At 38.5% G+C, this 20,212-nt stretch overlaps 1 protein-coding gene across 1 annotated transcript in view; it reads right to left on the reverse strand.

The window, feature by feature from the left end:
• RIMS1 (regulating synaptic membrane exocytosis 1) overlaps positions 1-4,444 on the reverse strand; it is a 333,844-nt gene extending 329,400 nt beyond the window's left edge. The window contains exon 1 of the mRNA XM_035322661.1: positions 4,433-4,444. The gene's annotated coding sequence lies outside the window, so the exon portion shown is untranslated. The remainder of the gene's footprint in view (positions 1-4,432) is intronic.
• Between the last annotated feature and the right edge of the window lie 15,768 nt (positions 4,445-20,212).

Raw genomic sequence — 20,212 nt, forward strand, 5'->3', positions numbered from 1 at the left:
TGGTAGCAGTGAGCAGGGAAAGGTGTCATCCTCCCGAACCATTCCTGCATGGGAGTATGTGCCATGGCAATTCTGTCTCACAATATATTCCAACTTACATTATAAAAAATAACGCACAGTTCTCATGCATCTCTATTCATAAATTGCAAGGTACTTTGAAAGGGAGTCAGTATTATTACTAAAACAGGCACAAGAGTTCTGATGGAATGGTTTGCCTTAAAAAGTAGTGAGGCAAAGTTTGCTCAAGAAAATATCTTTAATTATCTAATGGATATAATCAGGAAAAAAAAAATGAACAAGCTTTCAGGCACACAAGTCCTTTTAAATTCAAAAGAGAAACAGCAAAATTCAAGCTAAGCATAGCCTGGGAACAGTTGCTTTGAGCTTAACTTTATTATTCTAATTAGCTAGACAACTTGAGAGAAAAGAGCGCTTGAAATATGTGGAATAGAGAGGATATTTGTAAGAGCAGTGATGCATTTGGGCAACAGAGAAGGAAACAGAGGGAAAGACAGATAGAAAGATAATTATTACCTGTGAAAGAGGAAGATGTCAGATGAGATGTGAGAACAACCAGATGTCATAAAACCAATATCTGTTCTATCTCTGCTGAGTTCATGATTTTAAATGAAATGTATTTTCATCAAAATGAAAGGCTTCATCAGAAATATGTCAGTATCTACAGCATTGTTTAAATGGAGAGAAATTAGAATGTTTTGTTTCTGCAGTGTAGAATTTCTTCATTTTGATGACATTGTTATGGCTCATTTTGTTTGAACTTTTGTATTATTCTAAATTACTGAAAGAACAGCCACTGATGAAAAAAATGGACACATTCTATTTAAGAAGTCAAATACTTCAGTACAAGAGGCACAACTGTAATAAAGAGAAAGCATGAGAAACAAAGTTGTGATAATGCCAAATTAATATTTGGGGAATATTTGTTCTGTAAAACTTTGCAAAATGTGGATATTTGCTGGTTAATTTTAATGCTTAGGGGAAAAGGGGGGAAATCACATAGAGTATTACCCAGTTCTCAGCTAGCTATACCATTTTTATAAATAGGGAAGATGAGGCACAGACTGAATAACATTACCCAAGTCATCAGGCAAATCACTGGATATGACGAATAGTAAAAGGTCACATCCCATTCCCACGGTCTAACTCTTTATCTCCTCCCACAGCTTAGGGTGCTCTTGCAATCAGTCAAACTGAATTATCTAAGTAGTTACTTCCTTTAGCGTTCCTTTAGTTCTACTCCAAATCATAGAGAAGACAGAGTGCTTGTAAGTGCACTGCAGTATAGAATAAAACAGATGCGTTCAAATAGGTGATTTAAATTACTTGTTTCAATATAGGTCTGGAAAACAGCTGTTTTCTTTTCTCTCTCAAAATATTACATTTGTTACTAAAAAGATGCAACAATATTCTTACTCATGCGTTAAATTTCTGTCTTTTATACACACAGTCCTCTCTATTTGTTCTGAGACCGTAGGTACACACATACTTGTTATATGGATAACGAAGTACCAAACTATGAAGAGGGAGAAAATTTGGGACAGTGTCACTGACCTAAATCAGTGACTAATCACCTGAATAACCTTGTTTCAATGTTATAACAACATTATAACAATGCAGTACAACATATGGAAGTTTATGTAAACTTCCATGTTTCATAAATTAAAAAACTTATGAAGAAGGTAGAGGTGCCTGAAGAGTGTTTCTAAAATTACTTTCCTGTGGCCTCCAGTAGTCATTCTGTTTTGTTCAGCTTCCAGAAGAAGGAAGATGGAGTGGCTAAGCAGCATACCAAATGAGATTGTTAAGAAAGCACCATTTCAAATTCTGAAGTTGTATTAAAAGAAAATGAACATAAATTTGGATAGATAAAATGTGAAAATATGATCAAACAGACCAAAAAAGAGTTGGAGGAGCAGCTTGCTAAGGAACCCAAATTAGTACTAAATTCTTCTCATAGGAAATCAGGAGCAAAATATTTTGGCAAGCATTTTATAGCACTTCCTAAACTAGAGTAGAAAAGGAACAGTCAGGCAGGACAAGACCATTGCAGAGAAGTTGGATGGATTATTGGCATCCAGGTTCATTACAGAAAAGATAGGAGGTTACAACACAAGCATGCATTTTTAAGGGAAAAATCAGTGAACCATCTGCCAGAAAATTGAAACAACTTTGGAATAGACGATGATTCAAAGAAAAAGAAGGAAAAGTAACAAATACAAATCAGTGGGGCCAACTGGTATTCACCCCCCAAAATAAAGATTAAATAGGCAAATTGCTGATGGCAGTGTATAATTACATCTTCTGATGACTATGATCTTGGAAAGAGAAAACATTGTTCTGCCTTGCAGACCTTTTGGAGTTCTCTGAAATGCTCATCCGGTATGCAGTTCTGTGTGATCCAGCACAGGATCCAATGCCGGTATACTGGAATTTCCAAAAGGCTTTGACAACATCCTTCAGGAAAGGAGACTGAACAGCCAAGGGAGAAGAGTGCCTATTTGTTAAGTGCGCAGAATGATGTGATAATGTTGCTTTGAATGGACTTCTGGAGGCCACCTCTTTTTCAAAGTAATGCCAGCTTAGACCTTAGATAAGGTTGCTTGGAGTCCTGCACAGCCAAGCTTTGAATACCCCGAAGAGTGGAAATCATACAAACTCTCTAGGTTTCCTGGTGCAGAGTGAAGAATGTTTTCCTAACTTTTAATCAGAATTTCCCTTAAAGTGACTTGTGTCTGTTGCCTCTTGTCCTTCCATTGTGAGCCTCTGTGAAGAGTCTGCCTTTGTGTTCTCTATATCAAGTAGCCAAACACAGCAATTAGATCTCCCTTTAGCCTTCTCTTCAAGCTGAACAAACACATCCAGAAATTCAACACAATAGGAACAAAGAGTCAGATTTCTCAGTAAAGGAAGAGGAGTTTGGCAGAATTCTGAGCTGAGATGCACATGCTTTAGCATAGCCAAAAATGACCTGGAAAAGGTGAGCAATGAGATTTAAAAGTTTTCTGATGATACAGTTACCAAGGTGGCAAGGACAAGAGTTGATCATAGAATTGCTGAAAGATCTTATGAGGCTTCATGACAGAGTAATAAAATGTTTTGTAAAACACTGTGCTGAAAAATAATTTTAGCTTCTTATATCAAATAATGGACTGTGACCTGACCATTACCACTCAGGAATGAGAGAGACTTTGGAGTTAAGATAAATAGTTCCAAGAGAACATCATCTTTATGCTCAGCAGTGATCAAATATATATATATATATATATATATAAATCTAATGCTAGGAACTATTAGGAGAGGAATGAAGAGCAAGACAGAAAACACAGCTACATTTCTGGATAAATCCAAATTTATTATATTTTAAATACTATCTGCAGGTCTGGTCTCCTAATTTCAGAAAAAAATCCATTAGGGCTTAGAAGATATACAGAGATGATGATCAAAAAGTACAGCATGGTTTCTGTACAGTGGATTATTTTGTGGACAGGGCTCTAGAAAAAAAAGGTGATTTGTGGGAACATAACAGAAAACTACAAGATCGTAAAAAGCCTGACCAAAGTGGATAGAAATCAGCTATTCATTGTCCCTTTCAGAGACATTAGGAGTCATCAAAGGGAGTTTGTGATGGTGGTTCCTCACACATCAGGTACGAGACCAGTAGAAATCCTTGCAAAACACACTGTGAATAGAAGTTTGTATGAGTTCAGGGGAGACTGGGCAAGTATGTGGAAGAAATATTCATGAAGAGTTGCTAAATGAACAAAACATAGAACACTCGGGAAATCCCCTAAAGTTAAATAGTAAGAAGCTGGAATATTAGTAAGGGAAACTATCAGATATACTTATGTAGTTTTTATTCTTCCCTAAACATTGACTTACAAGCACTCACTGGGACAGAGCACTGGCTAGAGGAACTTTGGTTTGGAATCAGTATGATGGTCCTTCTGTTCTTACTAGTTTGTCTTTTTTAAATGATCCTCCCCAGAATTAGCATCACAGTGCAGTTACCAGCCTGACTTGCTCCCTTCCAGTGTTAGCTCAGATGCATCTTAAATCTCACCCATCTTATTACTGTCCAAAATAAAGAAACATATCTTGTATCACACAAAAGTACTTTTGCTCTGACCACAGAGTAAAACAAAACAAATTATGCATTTTCTAAGCACAGTCTACCTCTATATACACTAGGAACAATATCTTGATGTTCAGTATCTCATTATATACAGTGCTTAATATCTGTGTTGTCTTCTGTGTTGACAGAATGGAGACAAAACATTTGTTAGACTGGAGATAAGTGAGATTTCTTTATTTTAAAAAGCTCAAGCCAGTCCTGTAGAGGAATGTTTGTTAAATTTTTTATAGTGACCTGACCCAAGCCAGATGCACTGAAGAAAACCCCAGAGAAATCTACCAGCTGCTGCTGGTAGAAACTAAAAAATGGTTGTCAGACTAAATAGCTCCTTAGCAATGGCAGAGGGTTAAAAGGCATATATAGATCTTTGTCCTTTAACTGATGGTACTGTAGCACTGAGATAGACTGATGAAAGAACTCTAACAGAGAAAAGCTTTGGTCAGGGAGGAAACAGCAAATACAGATTTCAGCTCTTTGGAAAAGACTGTTGCCAGCCTTCTCACCTTGTGTTGAGGAATCTATATTTTTTCCACTTTGATTTAAAAACCCACATTGTTTTCGATATAGTGGCTATACCACAAAGGAAAAATCAAGAAACCAGAAGTCAAAGCTATTAGACTTCAAAATAAAGTAACTTCTTTCTAAGGGCCAGAGATAGTTGTCAAAGCAATGGTAAATTCATTCCTGTTGTAAGAGTTGACAGGAACAGCTCTCCTCTGAGAATTCTTCCAGGACTCAGAGGCATCACAAACCAGGAACGCATTGGTGATAATGGAGAGAGGCTCAAGGAAATCACACTAAAGCTGTATCGGTAACTACCCACCATCACAGCTTAATTTATGTAGCAAACCTGTAGAAGAGATGCAATGTACAGGCACGGCACATTGCAGCTTAGAGTGTAATACACACCATACTGGCTCCGGTTATAATTCATATTATTGCAACATATTTGCCTTTTGCATCTGCTTGCAGCTCTGTTGGTGTGGCTGTAAGGGTGTCCTTGAAACAGGTTTTTCATTCTATAGCAGTGCATCCTACCGGGGGAGTTTTCTGCTTCGGTGTTCCTGTAGAGGCAACAGATCCTATGTAAGTGCTGCTGCTGAAAAGAGTTGGGTCCCCAGAGATGCAGCACACCAGCTGAATGTCTTCAGGCATACTAGTGATTTAGCTGGCACAGATCTTGCACAGCCTCATGTCCTTAGAGCACCCTGCTAAGTCTTCTGACCTCCTGCGGGTGATTATGGCCAAGTCCTGGATGCAAGGGGTGTAACATGAAGTTCTGGGAGAGATGTTACCCCAAGACCATCAAGTGGCAATTTGCAGATCAGTAGCTGGTGGATTTGTGGCGGTACACATTAGTCTAACCTCAATCCCTGGAAAAGGTATGGAGAAGATTATCCTGGGTGCTATTGGAAGGCAATTAAAGAACAAAGCAATTATCAGGCATAATCAACATGGGTTCATCAAGGTAAAGGGATCTGGAGGTGCTGGTGAAAGCAGGCTCAGCATGAGCCAGCGGTGTGTCTGGCAGCCAAAGGACAAACCACATTTTGGGGTGCATTAAACACAGCATAGCCAGCTGGTCAAAAGAGATGATTCTCCCACTGTATCTAGTGTAGGCGCAGATGAGTTTTAGACTAGTAATAGGAAAAATTTCTTTACCATGAGGGTGATCAAACACTGGGACAGGCTTCCTAGCAAGGTGATTGATGCCCCATGCCTGTCAGTGTTCAAGAGGCAGTTCGATAATGCCCTTAATAATATGCTGTAACTTTTAATTAGCCCTGAAGCAATCAGGCAGCTGTACTCAATAGTCTTTGTAGATCCCTTCCAACTGAACTATTCGATTCGGGTTGATTCGATTATTTCTGATTTGATTCAGTTGTAGCTTCCTCAGAGTCACAGTGCTGAAATTGAGCAGACAGAGCCCCACCGTGCCACTTTAGGCAGAAGTGTGCTAGCAGGCAGCTGTGGTAGCAAGCTGCTTTCTGGGCGCTCTGTCTTCAGCTGATGCACTGACTTGCAGCCGGTGGATCGAGTCATTCCTGGCCAAGGTAGGTCTGCTTTGTTAGCTAGTGGCTCCAGCCCTGGAGAGGTCAGCATTTATGACAACCCCTACCTACAAGAGCTGTGCTGCAAGCCAGAGAGTGAAAGGATGATTTATGTACTGGTGTACTAAGGTATGGTAGAGACCTTTCTGTTTAGACTTCCTCCTGCTCCCAGTGATGCTGCTTCAGAGGTCAGAAATATGCTTTGTTCTGATTCCTCTCTCTGTTGAAAGTCTTTGAAGTGAAATACACCTGCCATGCACCCCATCATCCTCAGAGATCCTGTTATTTCATTTAGACCCTTACTTCTGTCTCATGTCCATCTTTTCAGACATCAGAAGGTCACATTACCTGAAGACTGACTTTCAGCATGGAGCATTACCCTTGCACCAAGGCTAGTACCATATCTCCCATGAACCACTCAGAAGCCAATTCCTCCCCTGAAGAGCATGGCATTTAAGCATGATGCCAGAGGGAACATCTGTGTTCCAGGAGAGGAAGCATATTAGGAAACAGTGCTCAGTATTTGTCAGCATGAGGGGTGATGGTTTCAGCCAAGCAGGTGCTGTGTGTGGCAAAGGGGAATGGAGGGATACACTTAAAAGGAGTAAATGAAGTAGCTTTGTGGCTATTTAGAGAGCTTTCCCTTGGTGTGAAGGGCAGGATGGAAGAAAGCACAAAGGCATATTGGTTTTTGTTTGCTTGTTTTTATTTGTCTTTGAAGTATGGGAGTATCAGACATACAAGAATATGACATGAGAAATGACAATTCAGCGTAAGGGGACAAGGTGTCTAATGTGGCTGAACAGAAGGATGAGAAAGATAGCGGTGGAAAAAATACCTAAAGAGAGTAATTAACCTGTCACCATTTTCTCATAGGTTTACTGTCTTGCTTATTCTAAGTGGCTTTGACAAGTGCTAAGTGATAAATATCAGTCCCTTTAGTATCTCTAAGTACAGAGAATCACAGAAAAATAGGCAAGAAGAGACTTCAAGAGGTCAGCTGGTCCATCCTCCCACCCAGAAAAGGATCAATTATTCATTCATGATCAATCATCATTACTGTAGACATTTGCCTACCCTGCTCCTCAGGACTGCTAATCTATTCCAGACACTGGCTTTCTTTACTATTAGAAAGCCATTCCTAATGTCAAAATTAGCTATGCTGCAATTTTAGCCCATTGTTTCCTGTTTCATACACTGGGGACATTCTCATCCTCTTTGCAGCAGCCTTTAATGCATCTGAAGATTGCTATCATGTCTTTTCTCAATATTCTCTTCTGCAGTGTTCCCATCCTCGCAGTTTCAGACCTCCAAAAAAATAACCAAACTTATAGAATGAAAAAGCCTTTATAGAATGCAAAAGCCTTTATGGACTCTTTTCTTCTTTACTTCCTAAAAAAAAAAAAAAAAAGTGTGTAAATTTTATTCTTAATGCTATCTTGAAGGAAGTGACTACACAGTTCTTTAGAATCACTTGAAAGAAAGGAACATGAAAGTCAAATGAAACAGTGACTGTACCCCTCCATTTTCTCCACATTTCTCAGAACAAAGCTTCAGTAATCTAATTTCATGGTGACATTTAAATATACTTTGGATTTGAGAAATGAGTTTAGATTCTGATTTTAGATTCTTGATATTACTGTCTTATCTGTATTGGTGGAACTAAGATGAATCTACTAGATTCATAGACCTCATGGAGATATGATGATTTCTTTGTGAGGTCCATTTTAGAGGCCTTAGGTGTGCTGATACGTTGCTGAAGCAGCTCCAATGAATTAAATATCACTTAAGTAGTTTACAAATATTACTGCTACAACAATGAATTATAACTCCTTTTTATACATGTTATTTACAAATATAATGCATAAATGATTCTTATAAGTAAAACAAAAATCTTAAAAAAATAAGTAGTATAATCATCCTTTAGAGTAATGCATAAGCAAAAACTAGATAGTTATTAATTTTACTCAAAACTAGGAAAGACTAATATTCTGATGATATATTTATTTCTCATTATGATTACAAATGCAGCTTATTAGACCAGGAGCCTATCTTGCTGATGAAGGTTACTGCAGTATTGTAGCACTGTAAATGCAAGGGTCAGCAATTGTTAGGCCATTCAATCTCTCTCCTCTATCTATGCTCTTGAAAGGGAGAAAGAAAAAAGGTAGAAAGAGATTCTGTTTCTATTCTTGTTGAAGTCAACGCAACAGGATCCTGCAGGCTGTAGGTGTTGCTAGGAAAGTACTGCACAAGCTGGTCTCTCTTTTTTACTGTACCAGCTCTCTGCCTTCTACCAGCTGAGAATGCCATGGAAACAGAGGTTGGGAAGAAAAAGCTGGTCAGGTTGGGGACTGGGGATTTAATATTATTTTTTTTAGTACGTGTATCAAAGGAGACTTTATTTGGAATGGCAATGCAAAACATCCTGCCCCATTTGTAGTGATCTGTACAGCAGTGACAGCATTCCCACTGGACAAAGACAAAACAGTGTGACAAGGTCAGTGCAGTGGCTGAATGATTTGACGTTTCCCCAGCAGTACTGAAAAACTTAAAGTAATTAGCAAGGTGAGGCATGGGAATGCAAAAATATCTTTAAGTGTAAGCAAATAAACTCAGTTTCCCTTACTGCAAACCTTCAGGTGGACCCAGTAGAAGTTAATGGATAGTGTGAATTAGCAGGGTGACAGACAAGTAAGAAAGATGAAAGTAACCTGATTTTAATGGTGCTTGCTATATTTTGATGACTGTTTCTTTTATCTGACATGCTATCAAATATCTTACAAAACAGCAATCGTCTTTCTAGTTGTCGTGCTGTTATCCCTTCTTGTCTATGTCAATAAAAGCCTGTTGCAAAAGGCAGGAATTTACCTCAATCCAGTTCAAAGGGCTATAGCTGGTAGGTCTCTAACTCACAGTGGAGCTGCCATGATTTAAGCATTTCTCCTCATCAGGTACTGCCAATATGCACAGTTTTAACCTTTAGCAAGTGTGGAGCAACACATCTTGTTTTAGGTTGCAGGGAAGAACAGTCATGGAAATTGAAATGCTTTTGAAATTGCTGGCCTGGACTCCAAAGAGCTGAGTCAGTGAATTCAGTGGAGTTAACCTCTTACAGGCCCATGAATGCAGACCTTCAAGTATGTGCATAGTTACTGTACAATTAGTACAGCTCAGTTGATATCCTCTAACCTAAGTGTTAGGAACTGCATGTGTGAGCATGTATTACATGTCGAATAGATCAGTAACTTGCAATTATGCAGTCCACCAAGCATTAGCCAGTTCATAGTAATATCTTATTTGGAAGCAAAACAAAACCAACCAAACAGCACAAACAAACAGGAAGTTCTAACAACACAGGAAGAATTAATACTAAAACACTGCATTACAACAAAGTGCTGCCAGGGGAGATTGCATGCCTGATTGTGTACCAATTTAAACTTGCACAGATTAGCAAGGTTTTGTTGTGTCTGACATTGTCTTGAGCTAGCAAAACAACTGTCATTCATGCTTCGATATTAAATGAAAGTGTAAAGATAGCCACTGAAATTGTTCTACAGTATTCTATTATAGATAAACACAATGTTAGTGAACAAGCAGAATATGTTTAACTAAGAGAGTTGTAATAAAAAAAAAATAATTATTATTATCAAAAACTACTAGCTAGTCTTGTATTTAGGTATGTATCTTTTTCCAGTCAATGAATGGTTTGTGTTAAGCATGTATTAGTGTACTGAAATAGGCTATCGATAAAGAAGAAAACAAGGAGACCAAGTAATCCTTGGAATTTTTTGCAGAGATCCAAGAGCACAGATCTGAGACATGTGAACCATCCCATTTATATCAAAAGAATTGTTTTAGATGGTCAACAGTGCTAATCCAGCTAGAATAAATTAGCTACCTAAACAGAGGCACCTATTGCCGTTTGCAACCCCTGCAGGTGTTGCACACGCTTGCATGGGCTTGGCAGACATGATCAAAGGGCTTACAGAATGTCCTGTGACATGTAATTGACATTGGGTGAATTTGTTTGTAAGTCTGAATCCTGCCCTGTTATATTGTTAACCTTTCCACAGCTTGTGAAAGATAGAAGAGAGAAGTTCACAGTACTAGTCTCAGCACAAGCTAATGAGTGGCACCTCAGTTTGGTATTGTAAGATGGCACCCAGAAGAGGAAGCCTGCTCATTTTCCCCAGCATGGTTTTGCTCAGATACACTGAGCCAGAAGATCCAAATATTATTACTATGTATGAATTGTGCCTGACCAGCCTCATAAGCTTTGTCTGTATTAATAAGATAAAAAGTACCAAAGAATGGCCATAGCTATGGGAGGTCAGTCATCTCTACTTTTCAGATTGCACCAAGTTCTTCTTCTGTGCCAGATGTTGTCTCCACCAAGCAATCCCTTTTCTTGGCTCAAGACAGCACAAGCCATCAAGTTCCGAGAAGGAACTCAAATAAGTCCATACTGTTTTGGAGACTAGAAGTGTTTCATTAACATGTACTGGGCCAAACTGCTTTAGCTGGCCTCAGGGCCCCAGCACAGAACCTCTCCCTGTTTCGTCTAGGGGTATGGAGTAGGTATAGCTAAAGATACCCTCATGACATCTAGTCTTCCCAACACACAGTTTTTCTCCCAACTGCAGAACCCAGTCTTATCTGACAGGGTCCAAGAGATTTTTTTCCACTCTTGAAACATCACTGTTTCTTTCTCTCCTGGAGGATGTGCCCTGGGTCAGGAAGACCTCCCGTGTTTCTCTGTTTCACATCTTTCACTGTGAAAGCAAGAACTAACAGCAAAATTGAGACTCAGGTACCTTTTCTACTCAGTCTTAACTTAGCCCTTAGTGCCAAAGGATGCAGTTATCATGCCTGCTCTTTAATTTGGACAGCACAATGAATGTTCACCAAAGAGTACTTGAAATAGGAGCAAAACCTCCCTTCTGCAGTATCTTGTTTTGGCATTTACCTGAAATAGGAGCACAACCTCTTTTGTGCAGTATCTTGTTTTGGCATTTCAGGTGGGAAAAATTTGGTTTGTGGACAGGACTTGACAAAAGACTACCAGTATCTTTTTTTTTTTTGTATATGTGAATGCTAAGTCAGTTTGAAAATATGCTGCATACTGAAGAACTAAACCTCAGCCAGTTAAAGGCTGGTTTAAGACATTCTGGTGGTCTATATCTATAATCCAGTAAGAAAATGATTTAAAGCTTCCTAAACTGCAAACTCCTTTGAAAGTAAAATATATCAATAGCTAACTATGATATCTTTTTATAGTCAGACTAGAAAACTTGGAGATGAAGTTTTTTATCCCTTGGAAATTGGGACCCAATGGCAAGATTGTGAATGAACTAAAAACGTTGATTCACAGGACTCTGTTTTTGTTAGTATTTGACAAATGCCATGGCAAGGAGAAACAAGCATGGTGCCCCTTTATGAGAGAAGATCAGGAGCTGACCACAATGCAGGGAGGTTGGAGCAATGACCTCAGTGACAAGGGCACAGTCCCACAGTACCCAAGCAATACAAAACAGCAGGGCTGGTGACAGTAACAGGCCCAGCCAACAGTCCAGTGATCAGCGATATGCAAAGGGATATATTATGTTTGAGGTTCAATTTGGGAAGCCCGTCAGCAAGTCAGGATGAGCAAGGAGCAGAGCTGGATGGACACAGACTGACCTACCATGTAGCTCAGGCAAGGGCTAGGGCTTGGGCCTGAGCTCTTGGGCCAGAAGTTGAGGATGTATTGGTGGAAGTCCCAGGTGTTCTCAGGGCAGTTAATGCACTGGGAGCATGTTCCCTGCATGCTGTATTTCCTTCTCCTATCCTCTATCAAGAGGAATCTTAAACACCACTATTGTTACTTTTATTGAGGTGACATAGCCTGTCATTAAATGTGTGGATAACTTTGTTCTTACAACATTTCAAGAGCTTCCTTAGTAAGATTTTGTAATAGTTTCCATTTTAAAATAATATGATGCTATAGTTATAACATTCTTCTTACAATATAAGTAGCAGCAAAGCAAATCTTTTGATCACCTGAAATCTGTATCTTTTGTTACCTGAAAGGCAATGTGCATTTGTAGAAACCTTTGCTGGTGATTCCTGAAAGAAATCTTACATCAAGACAAAATTTTCGAACTTTGGTATTGGACAATTCTGTGGCAGTGCCTGCATAATTCGTTGAAGTTCTAAGAAAAGAGATGTAGGTTATCTTGTTTGTGACTATAACTTGTGCTTGATTTGAATAATTGCATTTGAATAACCAAACACTAGCAATTGTTGTGAATTAGAAAAAAGAAAAGCTAACATGGTAGCTCCTGCCCAAGTGTTTACAAGAGTCAGAAGCCACATGTCATTTGGTCTCTTATTGCAAGACCGTTTCATACAGACTACTCCTCTTTCAGTCTTTTGATGTGCCAGCTGCAAGTGAGTATGTTGTGACCTCTTAATTTTACTGTCAGAGCTGAGTGACACCAAAGGGCATGCCAGCGCCTACAGAGAACTTCCTTATACTGTATTCTGAGACTCAGCCTTTTACTACATTTTCATATATTTTATATGACTTCCCACTTCTCAGGCCTTAGTCAGTAAAGCACAGTTGTGTATAAAGTATTTTCTTTTTTAAAGAAGAGGTTGGATAGAGAGTACAGATATGAGGGCATGCTCACATTAATATGTTTACTTTGAATATTGCACTTAGTCCAGGAAACCTCACTGATATGGTGGTTTTTGTTTGATTGGTTGGTTGGTTTGTTTGGTTTGTTTGTTTGTTAGCTGTAGAGTCAAATCTTTAGCTAAACTATGTCTTCTGGTAGAATTTGTCTGCTTCTGACAGCCAAAGTTCAAGCCTACCTAGAGAGTTACTAAAAATAGAAATTCACAGAAAGGTAATGAAAATTACTAGGGGAACAAATGCTTCTTTATTAGTGTGAAATTGCTTTCAGTGAAGACAACTGCAATAGCAAATATTGGGTTAAGATGTATGAGCTCTATCCTTTAAAGACTTCCTCACCTAACTTATCAAAAGCAACTGCTGATGTAGGTGCTTCACCATAAAGTATTCAAACTAGATGCCTCAAGCATGTTTAAGTTTCACAGTGCTTGAAAACTTGCTGTCTGAGAATCAGATTCCACAAGATATTTTTGTACACAAAACAAATGACTTCCTGAAATTTTAGGCAAAGTTTTAAATATGTAGCACATCACAGGCAATGAAGTTCATTGTTGCAAAGCATTGTTTAGAGATCTGATGGAACTCTGAGCTACGAATGTGTGACTTTACGGGTATAAGATACTGAACTAGTTCTGGTCACAAAAGAATTCCTTATCACACCTTTATGGGTATTTCAGATAGATTCTATGCCTTTTTATGAAGTTTACAATATTAGCTAAAAGACAAAATACCAGAACCTCCACATCATTTGCTTTATTAGCCACTCTTTTCTTATTTTTGTTGTAATCAGGTATAATTATTGTCCTAATGAATTTCAAATAATAAAATGTAGAGCAAGCTAATAAACCATTTTGAGTTTTGTTTTATTTAGGTAAACCATTCCTCCTTATACTTTACTCCTGATAGCTAAAAGGAATTCTTTTAGTGCCACTAAGAATGTAATTAAATATAGATGAAATAATAAGATGCTGATATTGATTAAGAAGAGCAAGGTAATTTTAGAGTTTATTATTTCGTTATAGCATTACCAGAAACCCAATCATTCTTTGGTATAGCAGCACATATGGCACATAATATCACCCACTGTTCTGAAGAGCCCTGTTAGACAACCATATGTGCTGACAAAAGTCTCTGGTTGTTCAGGGGCTTATTCAAGATAGACTGGCTGCTTTTTCTCAAAATGTCCTTGATTTACTGTTTTACATCTAAATTAGAACTTTTTAACTGCAAATATTCATGCTTAGTTTTAAAATGCTAGAGCATGTATAATTTTAGCCTGAAATAGAAGCTTCATTTCTACCAGACCAAAAAAAAAAAAAAAAAAAAAAAAAAAAAAACTTTTTGACATTCACGATCTATGAAGTAAGGTTTATGTTGTGATATAGCCATCTAAGCATTATCATTAACTTCCTTGCCTAAATCTTTTTCCCACTTTACTTCCTAAGAGTACACAGCTCTAGATGTGACTCTCCTTGTGGTTGCAATACTACAGTCCTCATTTCACCTCTTATCTTTTAGTAACTAATTTACATACACACTGAAAGTTCCCTGTGGTTTGAAGAGTGGAAGTATCCCATAGGAAATATGTATAAATAGCAGAAGTTATGGGACAACAAATAATGAATCTTTTGTGAGTCAGCTTTGCCTGTTCTGAATATACAGTGTAGAAGATAGCTCATCACAATAAAAAGCATACTGTAGGGTATTTTCTGAAAGGAAAAGCTAAAGCATGACTATAGACTGAAAATAAGATTGGAAGAGTATTTTACAAAGGCAAGTTAGACTGAGAACAGTGCAGGGTAAAATCACAGATCATTTCCTACGAAATCTTTGACATACTGTCTTCACATTAATAGGAATTAAAAGACAGGAAGATCCAAATTTCAATTAACACAAAAATGAGTCATTTTACTTCTATGGGATAAGAATTCCTTTGCTAAAGGAATTGAGGTGATTTAGAGTAGAATTTAGTAAAGAGTTTGACTTAACACCTCACGGCATTCTGTTGAACAATTAAGACTATATAATACCTGCAAAGCACATAATAAATGGACTCAGCAATGATAGTCTACAACAGTGTCTATCAATAGTGAATCATCCCTGGGTAGTGTGTCTCTGGATTTTCTTACGACTAAATTTTACAGTATTCAACATCCTCCTCAGTGACCCAAAAGTAAATATAAAATCAGTATTAATAAAAGCTGCAGATGACATGAGGGCTGGCAGAGTGGTAACTAACAGTGAATATAGATAAATCAGTATGATTTGGGTCAGCTGGTAGACTTGTCTATTCAAACAAACTGTAATTTAATACAGCAAGATACAGCTATCCCTACAGAATACTGAACTCTAAACTGAAAAATAGTGACTTGAAAATAAATTGTGGAGTCACAGTGGACAAGAATCTGAGTTCCCATTGTGATGCTATGGCACAAAGAGGTAGCGCAGACTGTGAATGTACAAATAGAGAAGGAGTGAATAAAAACTCTACATGTGTACTCTAGATGTGGCATTTGTGACACTAGCATGTTGTCTCCAGGCGTGGGACATGCAACTTAAAACTGGTGCTGAAAAAAGTAGAGGAAAGGGCAGGATAAGGCAAGAAAATTAAAATAATAATAATAATATTAAAAAAAAAAAAAAAAAAAAAAAAGCAGAAAGCTTACTTTTAGCAAAGAGGACATCAAGAAATGATTTGGATATGTTATTTTGCACAGAGAAAATACCAATTTCTCCTCTCTAGCAAAGAAATCAGTAATATTGGGGGGAAGAGAAATTTTTATTTAATTATTTTTTTAAGGCCTATCTTTCTTTCAGAAATAAGTTTTAACCCCACAGATGTCTGAGTTCAAGACAGGGATAAGTGGGTGAAATGTGATGATTTACGAAAGACAGAGTGTCAGGCTGAGTAAGCTTGCACTCTTTCTGATCCTAAACACTATGAATCTGACACCTCAAAAATTGTTTTCTCCCTGGTCCATTTGGAGCTCCATCTACAAATAGATTTCATTGTGGTAAGTGTTAATCCCGAGAAACACTGGCAGTTTCAAATGGAAAAAAAAAATAGTTAATATAGAAAAAATATTCTTCAAATGTTTATATTTAAATGTTTATATTTACATCACCTAGGTCTGAGTGGGCAAATACTGATATTCATGTATAATGGCATTAATATAGGTTTTAGAGTATAATAGTGAAAAATCTGCATTTATTCATGGATGACAATAGTAGAGTTCTTGAATCACTGTTTATCTAACTGTGTGGTGCATCTAAAAGGTTTTATGTAAAGTGTTTGGCATTTTCAACCACGAGTTGCTCCAACCACAGTCACTACCTTTCCCACGGCATTGCGCTCTCCAATGTCAGGAGCCCGCCGCGGAGCCCGTTCAGCACCACGGCCAGCAGCCAGCTTCTGCCCGGCTTCTTGGCCTACTTGGGTTCTCTGTGATTCATTGACCAGGCCTTCTCAAGGCCTTGCACTTCACGAGGAAAAATAATAATAATAAAAAAAAAAAAGCAAAAAAAAAACATCAAAACAACAACAACAAAAAAAGGGGTCCCATGGACTCCTTCCACATTTGAAACTTAAAGAAGAATGGGGCTACATTCCATTTATTAGCCTCTTTGATGTATTTATTCCTGCTTTTTACACTGGATAATTACTTGCAGATGTGCAAAGAAAATGTAGAATGCTACTTCACTAATTTTCAAACACATAAAGGACTATAAAGACTCAAGGCATTTGGAAATGATATGGGAGAACTCTTAAGGAGTATAACAGCAGTGAGCACAGCACATGTCAAATCTCTGCTAGATTGATCTAATGAACTGTTGCAAGGAACATGAAGAACCACAATGGTTTTGAACATGCACAAGATCTGGAGAGAGCTTGTGTTGTAGGTGACAGAATGCATGGAAGACCATGCCATTGTATCTTCACATTTCAGACTTGTGCTAGCTAAGCTAAGCTACTATTGGCACAGTTGCAAATGCTAAATCCATAATTCCACTTTGTTTTTAGACTCTTTTCATATATCAGAGACTGGCTTGGTGCAGTTTCCTTTTCCATTTTGGATTACTTTGCCTGGTATTGATACCAGTGCAGCTCCATTAATTTCAGAGGCATAAATCCAGACTTATACCAACATAAATATCAGACCCATATTTATAATGACATACATATATTCTTCATTATATTCAGGGACAATAGTCTACTAACAAGTCAGTCAACGTCCTTCCAAACAGGCAGACTAATTAAAATAACTTACCAATATCCAACTCTTATTTTTCCACAGACAAAAATGAAATCACATCAAGTCAACTAAAAAGCTTGTATGTTTCATTGTGTTTTTAACAGTTTACAGAATTAAGGAAAAAAAAAAAAAAAAAAGTATTTTATATTATGGATCCAAAACTTTGCTTCTGGTAGATTTTATGATGTTATTAGGTCTTTTTAGTCTGCAGTGACTGAATTAAACAGTAATTTACTATAATTTTATTATTCATAAATATAGTTTACCTGATAAGGAGACCAAACTAGTAAGTCATTACAACAGGATAATCCATCTTGCTAGAGAAATGTTATTCTACCAACAATGTATTACATGTTATGTTTACATAGATAAAGGTTCTATCGTAAGATTGAGATTGCATGGAATTTGGCCACTACACAGAAGATGCAAGGTGTCAAATCACATGGGATCTCTTCACGCATCATTATCATCAGATTTCAATCACTGCTGCCATTAACAGACCCTTTTAAATGTCTTTAAAGCTGGGTGAGTCTGTTAAGCCAAAACCAAGACAACTGAACCTTCATAGGACCAAATGTTTTCATATATCAGCATTTTTTGTCACTTTTCCATTCAAAGTATGAGAAATAAGCATGTAATAAGTCATCTGTGCCTAGACATACATCTGTCAGATATTTCTATAGGGGTTTCTATAGAGCCTATGTTTTAGAAAGTAAATGGAAATGGAATGTATTCTAAGTCACGTAGACTTGGTCTCCTTACACAGGTCTGCACTGTTTCACTAACATATTCAGTTACATTAAGCAGAGAAGATCACCTTTTTTTTTCCCCGATAGCGCTGACATTTTTAATGAGACTCTGATTAAACTAGGCACCTAATTCAGAAGGTAACTAGATTCTAGCAAAAATATTTATTTACTTCTTATATTTCTCTTTTCTCAGCCTTAGGGTTTACTCAATTTTGGTCAATAAGCTGAATCTTATGAATGATGAATCTGACATCTTATACTGGCAAGGCTTTTCAGGTATTATAAGTCTTTAAAGAGCATAGTCCTTAAAAATTGTCTGCACTTCCTCCTCCAGCAAGAGGTTCACTTTGTAACATAGAGATCTTTAGTTTCTTCTTTCTTGACACGTTGATAATATCCAAAGATGCAAGGCTTCTGTTTACATGGTAGTGCTTATGAAATTTTACACCAAGTACTGTTGATGTATTTGAGTAAAATTGACATCTAGTTGATTCAACAACAGCATCAAACTGGAGGGGCACAATGATAACGAAAGTGGCATCTAGCAACTAGTTTTGACTTGCCCAGTATAAAAAGGCTTGTTATAATCTCAGTAGATTTTTGTCCAAATCTTACTCTACATCTAAAATTAAGACAGCAGATTTCCACCTACTCTGTTTCTCACCTACACTGGTTCTCTTAACATTGTATTATTATCATACTGTAAGCACAAGGAAAGAAATAGGAACAGGAGGAGTGAAGACAGTCATGAGGAGGTTTCTGAAAACAGCACTTGTCCTTAACTTGTCGGGTCAGCAGGTATCTTGGTGTATAAACAATAAAAGGTGTTGTGGGTAGTTGACTAGACAAAATTGGTGCATAACAATTGTTATTTTCACTTACATGAAAAAGGTGGGCTTAAAGACTTTCTTCACTCCAACTTTTATGAAGAGAGGCTGAGAGTACTGGGGTTGCTCAGTTTGGAGAAGAGAGGCTCTAAGGAGACCTTATAGCAGCCTTCCAGTACCTAAAGGGGGCCTAAAGAAAAGATGGAGAGGGATATTTTACAAGGACGTGTGACAGGAAAAGGGGTAGTGATTTTAAACTAAACACGAGTAGATTTAGATTAGATATAAGGAAGAAATTCTTCACTATGAGGGTGGTGAGACACTGGCACAGGCTGCCCAGAGAAGCTGTGGATGTCCCGTCCCTGGAGGTGATCAAAGCCAGGTTGGATGGGGCTTTCAGCATCTTGGTCTAGTGAGAGGTTTCCCTGCCCCTGGCATGGGAGTTGGAACTGGATTATCTCTAAGGGTCACTTCCAACAAAAAACATTCTATAATTCTATGATTCTCACCCTGAATTCACAGGAGAGGTGCTCCAGCCCACTGCTTATCTTCATGGCCTTCCTCTGATCCCACTCTAGCAAGTCCATGTCTTTCTTATGCTGCAGTCCCCAGAGTGTAATGTGGTACTCCAGGTGAGATCTCACAAGAGCAGAACAGAGGGGGAAGAATCACCTCCCTGGACCTTCTGGTCATGCTTCTTTTGATGCAGCCCAGGATACGGTTGTCTTTCTGGGTTGCAAGCACAAACTGCTGGCTCATGTCGAGCTTTTCATCCACCAGAACCCCCAAGTCCTTCTTTGCAGGGCTGCTCTCTATTCACTTGTCACCTAGCCTGTATTTGTGCTTGGGATTGCTCTGACCCAGATGCAGGACCTTGCACTTAGCCTTGTTGAACTTCGTGTGATTCACATGGTCCCACCTCTCAAGCCTGTCTAGGTCCCTCTGGATGACATCCCTTCCCTCCAGCTTGTCAAGAACACCACTCATCTTGGTATCATTGGCAAACTTGCTGAGGGTGTACTCTCAATCCCACTGTCCATGTCACTGACAAAGATGGTAAACAGCCCCAGACCCAATACTGACCCCTGAGGAATACCACTCTTCATTGGTCTCTTCCAGGACATCAAGCTATTAACTCTTTAAGTGCAGCCATCCAGCCAATTCCTTACACAACAAGTGGCTCATCCATCAAATCCATGTCTCCTCAGTTTGGAGACAAGAATGTCAGGAGGCTGTGCTGTGCCTTTGCCACCATGCAGCTTTTTGTCTGTATGCAGACCCTGCACTCCATCGAGGTCTCCAGCACCGAGACCATCACCCAAATCAAGGTTAAGTCCACGGTTTGCTCACCCATGCTGGCAAAGTGAGGGGCCAGACCCCCAAGGTGACTTCTGGGGGATATGAGGGAACTGTAGTTTTTGGGGCACAGCCCCTGACACCCCATCCCAGCCATGCTAGTGGCCACACAGGAGAAAAAGAAAATGGAGCCTTGTTTTGGGG

Source organism: Oxyura jamaicensis, chromosome 3 (assembly GCF_011077185.1).
Source record: "Oxyura jamaicensis isolate SHBP4307 breed ruddy duck chromosome 3, BPBGC_Ojam_1.0, whole genome shotgun sequence".
Lineage (NCBI taxonomy): Eukaryota > Metazoa > Chordata > Aves > Anseriformes > Anatidae > Oxyura > Oxyura jamaicensis.